Here is a 10,605-nt window from a genome sequence, read left to right on the forward strand (position 1 = left end):
TGTCCACAGTAAATCATGGTCAGTCCATTCTTCTGTCTTCACTCTTTCTCACTTCACATGGATAAATGGTGTGCATGCAGCATTGGATTGAGGTGAGTTAAAGAGAAAATGTATTTGAGCATACAAGAGGATGTTTTTCTCAATGAAAACAATGCACCATTTTCTAAGCAGTCTCCAAGCATCCAAAGTTTGAGGGCCCCTGAAATTAGTTCCTATGAGTTCTGAGGGATCACAATATATTTGACCAGTAACAAAAGTTCTTAAAGCCTTTGGATTTTTGTTTATTATATTGATGTCTTTATTTTTCTCTTAAGACAACATGACTTTTATTCCTGGTCTTTCTTTATACACACGTGTATCCCAGTATTATAGGTATGAGTCACTATACTGGCTGTATGTGAGTAGTAACTAATCATTTTCACCACACAGTGTGTCTCCATTTTGTTCCCCATTGATAAAGAAATACCTACACTCTGGTGTGGGATGAGAGGAGAGGTCACTCACTTATCATGGCCCCAGTAAACTGGGTGACTGGTCTTTGAACTGACTTGGTTGGAGACCTCACACTGATACCGTCCAGCATCCTCACTCCTGACAGGATCTATTTTGAGTCCACACTTTGTCGGAGACAGAATCATCCTCTCTGTGAGCTGAAGATTCTTCTTATTGAAGATCCAACGGATGGAGACATCAGTGTCGGGTGAAACGCAGGTGAAGATCACAGATGTACCTCCTGTGACTGTGGTGTCAGTGATTTGCACAAAGGGCCGTGTCACATTCTCTGTGAAGAAAGAGGAGAATACCAAATGACAGTAGTCCACAGAGTAAACCAGACCCTCTTTAGTTCACACTTTCTAAAGCATTCAGCGGGGAGAATTTAGGGCTGTGACTATAGACATAACTAGTGCTTTAGATTTGCCACTCAGAACTGTTTCACCAAGATTTAGGCACTGTTTCCTGTACCTCACTTTTCCTGTAATAGAACACATAGTGCCTGGTCATTGCTGTGTTCATGAGTTGAACTTAGTTATGAGCAATGATCTGAACTTGGGATGGGGGAGCTGCTCACACTAGCAGCATCTGTTACTGTTTACTTGCAGAAGAGAATTCCCTAGGTTGGACCCTTGAGGAGAAGGAGGGATCTGGAGTAGCTGCCCCCTCAGTTTCTTCACTTGGTGCCTTGACCTTGCTGTGAAGTCTCATCAGCCCATCATAGCAATAGGCTAATGGCCCAGACACCTGCCCACTGAGCCTCAGAAGGAGCTGCACAGGTGACCTACCTAACTGCAGCTCTCATGGCAGTAAACAGTGGATTCTATACTCTATGGGACAGTCAGTAAAGCCTTGTTCCTTGTTGGTTCTAACAGGAAATCTAACCAAAAGAGTGACATAAACTCCCCATTGTCACCTACTGTCCAGCCAGAGGCAAAGTTTTGGAGTCCAGGCTGACAGCCTCTGTGAGGACCCCATGGTTTAACTATTCAAGAACTGCCTGACCCCCTCTTTCTGAGGACATGTGCATGGCGAGAGCTGCAGTTGACATCCTGGGGCTGAGTTTACACAGCACAGTTCCTCCTTTCTGTACGGAAAGGCAAGTGTGGGGTTTTGATCTATTATAGTTTGTCTACCCCATGTGTGTCCTGCGGTAGAGACCCAAACCACAGTGTGGGGACACAATGCAGTGGAGGAGAGCGCAGGCACAATCCAATCCTGACAGGTTAGTGTATGAAGTGGGATCAGACACTTCAAACAGTTTGAGACCATAGGGAGTCACTTACTCTTTACAAAAAATTCCGCGTATAGTCTTTCAATTTTAAAATCTTTCTTTAAAACTACTAGTATATAGATTCCTGCATCTTTCTCAGTGAGATCCCGGAGTATCAGAGATCCATTACTGTATAATGTTTTTTTGATTCTGTGTTCAGGCCCCCAGGAGATGGAATTTGTGGCTCTGTTGTATTTTACAATATTAAGGGTCTGTGTTTTCTCTGTTGCTTTGTGCCAAGAAAAGACTTTCATATCTTCTGGAAGAGTATGAACTTGTAGAAGTATGTCCTCCCCTTCAGCTACATCACGAGGCACTGGTTGGATCATGAGTTGGGAAGAAGGAAAAGGGTTGCAGGACTGAAAATGAGAAGCTGTGAGGGAAAAGAGAAAAAAAAGCCATCACATGGGGATCATTGTACTTGGTGTACATCCTGAGCAGATGCAGTTATTACTTAAACTAGATTACCAGGTATGTGTGTATCTCTTCCTCTTAAAGAAGGGCAGAAACACCTCCTTCTTTCCAATAGTGCCCCTGAATGTGTCGTGTCCTCTGTGGACTAGTCTCTTTGCGTGTCTATATGGCTGCTCCCTCCCTACCCTTAGTCAGATACTGTATAGACTCATGAACACTGACATTTAAGATGATGTCTCCCCTGAACTCAACAGGCCTGGAACTTTCACTTTCTATGTTTTTTCTTTTGTTTCTTTGAAGCAACACTCAAGCCCTGACTTCTCCTTATAGATGCAATTCCTATTGTGCCATATAGCCGTTAGGTCTGGGACTATATGGTGGCTTGGAGCAGTCTGATATGCAAGGCAGGCTCCATTCATTAAAGGCTTGCCTACTAGGCTGATTGTTTTATATCAACTTGACACCAGCTATAGTCATTTTTCAAGAAAAGAACTCAGTTGAAAATGCCACCACCAATTGGCCTGTGGGCATAAGTTTAGTACAGTTTATAAACTGGGACTGATGTAAGAATTTAGACCAATGCAGTCAGTTTAAGTCCTGGGCTGGGACTCCTGGGTGACATAAGAGAGCTGATTGAGCAAGCAAAAAGAGCAAGCCAACAGAAAGTACTCTACCGTGGACTCTGTACCACATCTTCAATTTTAGTTATGACAATCTCAGTTGTAAGCTAATAAATACCACAGTTTGACATGGGATTCTAACACCATTTTTCTCTATCAGTTTTGAAAGAATTAAGAGAAGATCAACAGAAAAATGTTCTCCTGGGTGATATCGCTCCAGTGTTGAAAAGACGACAGGATTCAGGGCTCCCAAGTCTAGAGCTCCAAGAGACTGGGCTGACTCTGACATCTTAGGTTGAGTTACTTTCCATCAAGGTCTTTCTTGACACAGGTGGAGTCAGATGATGGAAGCTGACTTTTTTCCTTTTGGCTCTACCAGTGTGTCCTTCACTAAGTGCTCAAACCTCAACATGGGGACCCAGAAGAGATGCTAGGACAGTCATGGCAGTCCTGTGTGTCCAAGCCCCAGCCAGCACTGAAAAATCACAGAGAATCACTTACTGTCCACTTGAAGTTGCACTTGTGTGTATTCACTTCCCATATCTGTTCTCATAATTCGTAGAGTGTACAATCCAGAGTCTTTCTGATTGACATGTCGAAGCAGCAGGGATCCATCACTGTGCAATGTCTCTCTGCCACTGTATGCTGGCCCCCATACAGTTGATTTCATGTCTTGTATTAACCGGGTGGCCACAATATTCTTGAAGTTAGCCATTCCCTTGTGCCAGACAAAGCCTAAAATATTCTCTGGTGGATTGTGAATGAGTAGAAGAACACTTCCCCCTTCAGCAACGCTGGGTGGCACTGATTCAATAGTGGGTTGGGAAGAGGTAGCAAGGCGCCCACACTTCCAAAGGAAAGCTAGAAGGAAGAGAGAGATCCATGTAGACGGGAAGTTTTGTATTTGACTAAGATAAGGCCTTCTGTCCTGAGCAGCTGTGTCCCTTGCTCAGCCTAGGCTTCTGGGTGAGTTTCTCCCTGTCCTACCCAGCTTAGGGCTGACTGCTCACACAGTGGATTAGTGTTGGGGTGATGCGTACCCAACCTCTTCCCCAATAGATGCTGTGTCTTCACTCTCTGATTTTGTTGCTGCTCTGTTCCTCTTGGGTCTGCAGCCAACACCTGAGTTCATCTTCTAGCTTTTTTTTCCTTCAAGTCCACTCAAACTGGGACATCATCATAAGAAGCACAAGTCATTTTGCCTTTTTTCTGTTCATTGGTTTCACTTTGTCAGACAATGAAATAAATGCCTGTATACACTGGATCATGTTAGTGATCCACACCAGCTTGAATTTTTATTCATACCATCAAGCTGAGAGCATCAGTCCTCAGAATATTGTGGTCATGAATACAACTTGATGGAAGAATAATGTCTCCCCCACCCTTACTGTTTAATATTCAATGAGGATATGTTAATGCTGAGCCTCTCTCCCACTTTGTATCTTCTGCCCTCCAAACACTGAGGCTCCTCTCACATCCTTGTGCCACTCAGGAGACTCCACAGTATGTCAGTCCCTCCTCACACACACTGGTCTCATCTGTGAGAAGAAGCCCTGGCATGTGGTGAACTTTTTCAGAGGAGTACAAAGGACCTCCATTGTCTCAGTCATCTGATCTGTCTCTATGAGGAACTTCTGCTTCACCACAGCTCCCAAGCTCTGCTGTCCTTCCCTCATCTCAGCTGAGCCTCTTCCAGGAAGGAGCTCCTCCCAGAGTCTTATGGTGGGTCTGTTTTCAAAACACTGCTCTGCCCTTGCGGTTTCAGTGCTGCCCCATGTTTCTGTCCCATTCTTTCCTGGTGTTTCTCTCCTCTAGAACAGAGTGAGAGTCAAGGCTACTGATCATCCCTGTGAGGAGAGATCATTGCAGCTGACTCATGAACTGCATTCTGCTGTGTACTGGTCTAGGCTCTGGTAGCTTGAAAAATGGAAAATCTGCACAACTGTGTGACAAAGAAACCTAGCTGGATAGATGTCAATGCTCTGGAAACCTGGAATTTGCTCTCAGCAGGAAGGTGACAAAACTGCCCTTGAGGTACAAAGGGACCAGGTGTGTGATGTGTGGAAAAATAAATCTATTCTCCCTAGACTCACTATCAGACTAGGTTCTGACCGAAGTCAAAGGCACAGAATGTGTCATGAGTCTCCCATCTTGGGTGTGTGGGAGGAGGTGACCTGATTCCGGGAAAAAGGCTGGAGATCCTTCACCCCGTGGATGATTTTCGACATGATTCTCCCACTTCCTCTGTTTGCTGAACTGTATAATGGGTTTGCCCATGTGATCCATGGTCTTTCTGAGAGGCCTTGAACATCTATCTAGTTGATTCCTTTTGGATACCATGGGTTTCACAAAAGAAACACATGAAGTGGGAAGAGAACATGATCTCCTGGCAGTGTAGCAGGCACATTAAGTAACTAGTAGCTCTGAGAATGTTGAGACAATGATTTTCTGGTCTGTAAAAATAGGTGGAACCAGGCTACTAGGATAGTTCCTGGTTTAGGCAATTATTTTTCTGCCAGTTCATTGTGTATCCTGATGACATCCCCAGTGATCACCAGAGAAACTACAGCTCATGTCTGCAAAGCTGTCAGATCAGCGTAGCCTGTAGCCATTTGCCTGAAGGAGAGAATTCCCCTAGTTGGACCTAGAGGACAGGCCATTGTAAGAAGAATCTGTGTCTTGACTCCCTCTTTTTGGGGACCACAACCTTCATGTGAAATCTCATATGCCCAACAGGACAGTTAGCTAATGGCCTGGACACTTGTTGAGCTGTTTCCCTGCTGACTCTCTGAAGAAGATGGCCAAGGGATGAAACCCAGTCAAGGCTCTCAAGACAATGCACTCTCTAAACCCATACTTCACAAGACTTCGACTACCAGGGAGCACTTTTCCCTGCCATCTGAAAGCCAAAATCCAACACTTAGAAAATGCTCCTTATGGACACCTGGAGTTGAGTCTGGGACAGAGGTCTTGAGCCAGGGCGTCCTGGTGCTCACATCTCTGAAGATTCTATGTTTTCCTCCACCAGGTACAATGTTAATTCCCTCAAAGTCTTTCTCAAGGAAACAAACCTGTGAGAATCCCTAGACTCTAGACAGAGGCTATATCTTTGGCTGAGTTACCTGCCATACATCCACCTGTGTCAAAGTGAAGTCAAATGAAGGATCCTGATCTATTGTCATTATTCTCCGCCATTTGTTTCCCACATTAAATGTTCAAACCCCGCCATGGGGACAAAATGCACAGGGAAGGAATGTAAGCAGAGACTACGCTCCTGCATGTGTCCAGTGAAATTGACCTCACCTAGCTCAATAGAGTTCTCAATAAATAACTTACCTTGCACGTGGAGGTACATGGGTATGGTTGATACAAATTTTCCACCTCTATCATAGGTTTGTAGGGTATAGAATCCTGCATCCTTCTGGGTAACCTTTTCAAGTAGCAGGGATCCATTGTGATATATTATCTCTCTCCCGCTGTGCATAGGACCTGGCTTACTTAAATTTTTGTACAGTACATACACTGCAATTTGTTGTTTCTTATTTCCCAGCCCTTTGAACCAGGCTACAGCTTTAATTTCCTCTGGCAGATTGTGGACCAGGAAAAGGATGTTATCTCCTTCGGCCACTGGAGTTGGCAGTAATTCAATGGTCACATTGGCAGTGGAAGACAGGTGCCAGGAGGTTAAAAGGCAAGCTAGAAGGGAATTGAGAAAAAGCACCAATAGTAAAGAGGTATGCACATCACTCAGTTTTGTGTGTAAGTGGGACTGTGCCCACCCTATTTATTAGACATGAGCAGCATGACTTCCACTGACTCAGAGTGTCTGAGTGTGTCATTAGCTCTCTCAGGAATTCTCTGCTCAGGTGTCCTCCTAGTTCCCCTCAGTGTCCATTTTACCTCTATGTAGAGTATGTTTGCTATTTAAAAATTTACACTTCCTTATAGCCTCCCATTCTCTTCCTGCTCCCCCACTTACCCCCTCCTTCAGAAAGGACACGGAACCCTGCCTTGTGGGAAGTCCAAGCACCCCCCATCTCATAGAATATTAGGTGTGGGTAGCAATGCCTCTCTGAACTCCTCCTCAGGAGAGTCCTTACTTTCTGATTTTTTTTCTCTGATCCCTTTGTGATTCTAGTCAACCCAGGGTTTTCCATTGGATATACTGACATCAGGTTTGTGAACCAGGACTTTTTTATTTTTTATTTATGGTTTTTTGATACAGGGTTTATCTGTTTAGCTTTGACTGTCCTGGATCTTGCTATGTAGACCAGGCTGGCTTTGAACTCACAGAGATCTCCTGCTTCTGCCTCCCGAGTGCTGGGATTAAGGGCTGAAGCAGAACTGCCAGTTCAGAACCAGGGACTTGTAAGGGCAATATTATTCTGAATTTTTTGGAAGGTTCAGTTCCTGGAAGAGATCCAGACACAAATAAAGGAAAAATGGAAGGAAGGAAAGAGGAATGTGCCTCCATGGATTTCTCATTATAGTTCCTAAGTTTGGAACTTATGATAGTACTTATATTTCAGTGTGAAATAAGTGATTTTAGATTTACTAATTTAATTATATGTGTGCATTTGTGCAGGCTGGTGTCTTCATGTGTACATCTGAAGATGTATGCCACAAATCTGCCGAGGCCACACGTTCCAGGGTATATATATGTGAGTTCTAAGCACAGCTCCTATGTGGGTGGAAGAGTAGAGCCTGCAGAAATCTGTTCTCTCTGTCTACTGTGTGGGGAGCAGAGCATTAGTTTTAGGTTACCATATCTTCACACACTGAAACATTTCACTAGCCCTCCCCTGTTTGACTTCTTTTTGGAGGGCCATACTGTCACAGTTGGGACCAGCTGTCTTCAGAACATTACAGCCAATGAAATTCACTGTGAATATGGAGTGCTTCGGGCTTTTCTCTTGCCATCATCACCCCCTGTCCTCTGAGAGCTTCAGGCTGCTGAGCCTCTGTCCCTCACTGTACCTTCTGCTCCGTGAGTGCACACAGAAACCTCGAATCTCCTCTCAACATCTTGGTCTCTTTAGGAGACTCCAGCCTGCTTCTAAGTTCCCCTTCCAACAGAGTCAGAGAGTAGGTACCATTACCTGTGAGCAGAAGCCCCTGCCAGAGGGTATACCTCTTGAAGAGAAGCACAGAGAACTCCATCATTCTTCTCACTTGTTGTCCTCCCTCTGAGGAGAACAATCTCAGCTCCAACACAGAACTCAGGCTGTGCTGTTCTTCCTCCTTCTGGGCTGAGATTCTTCTCAGACAGGAGTACTGTTACAGGATCCAATGGGCTGTGAGTTGTGGGGTTCGAGTCCAAGTCACTGCTCAATCCCTTCCACTCTCAGTGTTGCCCTGCATCTCACTCAACTTCCCTTTATGCTTCTTCTCCAAGCAACATATTGAGCAACAAGGCTGATAAGCATCCCCATGCCCTCAGAGAACAATGACTCATCCCAGGGCTGACACCTGCTTTGTCCTTGCCTTGGGTCTGTCAGCACCAAAGAGGGAGCCTCCTACTTGTCTATGTGTCCATGTGATACAGAGACTGAACTGAGCACCTAGCCTACCCTGTGTTCTCAATGCTCTGGGAAGATGGTATTTACTTAATTCCTGCAAGAAGGTGACAGAAATGTCTCTGAGGGCTGGAAAGACCATCTGAGTGATGACTAATGATGAAGATCAATCCTTTATCACTAATGTCACCAGTCAAATTAATGATCAAAAGAGAGGCCCAGGAACAGTTGCGTGAGGAGTTTCATGTGCTCACTGTTGGGGATGAGGTGACCTGTGTGACTATGGGCTCCTTCATTCCATGTTTCAAGACAACATTTTATCATTATGTGTTGGGTGTGCACATGTCCTCTCTGATTTTCCTGGGTCACTTTTGTTCTCTCTGCGTGATTATTTTGGGTCTGAGTGGCCGGGAAACATACAAGCAGTCTCTGCCTACAGTTAATGATTTGAAAACTAAAATAGAAGCAATAAAGAAAACATAAACCGAGAGCATTCTGGAAATGACAAATCTGGGTAAATGAACAGAAACTACCAATGCAAGCATAACAAACAGAATACAAGAGATGGAAGAGAGAATCTCACATATTGAAGATATTATAGAGGAAATAGATTCATTGGTCAAATAAAATGATAAATTCAACAAATTCTTTTAATTTAATTTAATTTTATAAAAAAACAAACTACCTTTTAAAACATTTTTACATACAAATCCCAGTTTTTACTCCCTCCTCTCCTCCAATTCTCTCTACCTTCTGCACACCCACCACTCATTTACTCCCCAGAAAGGGCAAGACATTGCTCCAAGGAAGGACCAAGGCCCTCCCCCTTATATCCAGGCTGAATTAGTTTTTTTTATTTGATTTTCGAAACAGGATTTCTCTTTAGCTTTCAACCCTGTCCTGGAACTAGCTCTTGTAGACCAGGCTGTCCTTGAACTCACAAAGATCTACCTGCTTCTGCCTCCGAAGTGCTGGAATTAAAGCCTGCCACCACCCAGCCTGAGTTAGTTTTTTATCCAAAGAGAATGGGTTCCAAAAAGCCAGTACAAGCAGCAGGGAGAAATCCTGGCACCACAATCTGTTCCAGTGATACAACTGTCACCCACATTCAGAGGGTCTAGTTTGGTCCTATACTGGACCCTTCCCTGTCCAGTCAGAGTTGGTGAGCACCCATTAGCTCAGGTAATTTGTTTCAGTAGGTGAGGAGGAGGGGGTTGTTCATTCATCTTGGCTAGCTTATCTAAGCTGCCTGGCTAGCTTAGACCTGAAATAATCACACAAAATCTGTATCAATTAAATCACTGCTTGGTCCATTAGCTCTAGCTTCTTATTGGCTAACTCTTACATATTAGTTTAACCCATTTCTATTAATCTGTGTATCACCACGTGGCAGTGGCTTACTGGCAAAGTTTTGGCATGTCTGACTGTGGCCACAGCTCCATGGTGTTTCCTAACTCTGCCTTCCTCCTCCTATGCTATAAGCCAAGCCAGTTTTTATTCATTAACCAATAAAAGGAACACACAGGGGCTGGAGAGATGGCTCAGAGGCTAAGAGTACTGACTGATCTTCCAGAGGTCATGAGTTCAATTCCCAACAACCACATGGTGGTTCACAGCCATCTATAATAAGATCTGGTGCCCTGTTCTGTCATGCAAGCATACATAGAAGGAATGTTGTATACATAATAAATAAATAAATCTTAAATATATAAAAGCAACACACAGACAGATGGACCTCCCACATTCCCCATCATGGTCTTGACCTCTTTGCTCATATTCTCACTCTTCAGTTGGACCTTGGACCCTTAGCCCAGTGCACCACAGCACAGCAGGTCTCTGTTTCTGTCTCTACCAGTTGCTGGATGAAGATAATATGGTGACATTTAAGATAGTCATCAATCTGATTACAGGGCAAGATGAGTTAAGTCATCCTCTCCACTATTACTTAGGGTTTTAGCACCCCTCAGGGTTCAGAACAGGATACTTACACTAAGAAAAACTGGCTAGAAAGGGTCTGATATTGAACAAATCAGCTCAAACATGTTTCCTTCTCATATCTCTTTATTCTTTAAAAATGAGTTCCCATTCCCTTCAAGGTTTTCAGTTTATATACACATAGAGACACAATTATCAATTATTTAGGCAATAGCAATGATACAATCATGGATTTCACATTCCAGGAAAACAGATAAATCTGACAAAGTGGGTGTCTGTTAGCTTACTATGTCTCAGAGGAGGCATGACTGAAGCTCCCCTGTAGTTACTGGGAGAATTAATTAAAGATTGGGGC

Source organism: Arvicola amphibius, chromosome 8, assembly GCF_903992535.2.
Source record: "Arvicola amphibius chromosome 8, mArvAmp1.2, whole genome shotgun sequence".
NCBI classification, from domain to species: Eukaryota; Metazoa; Chordata; class Mammalia; order Rodentia; family Cricetidae; genus Arvicola; species Arvicola amphibius.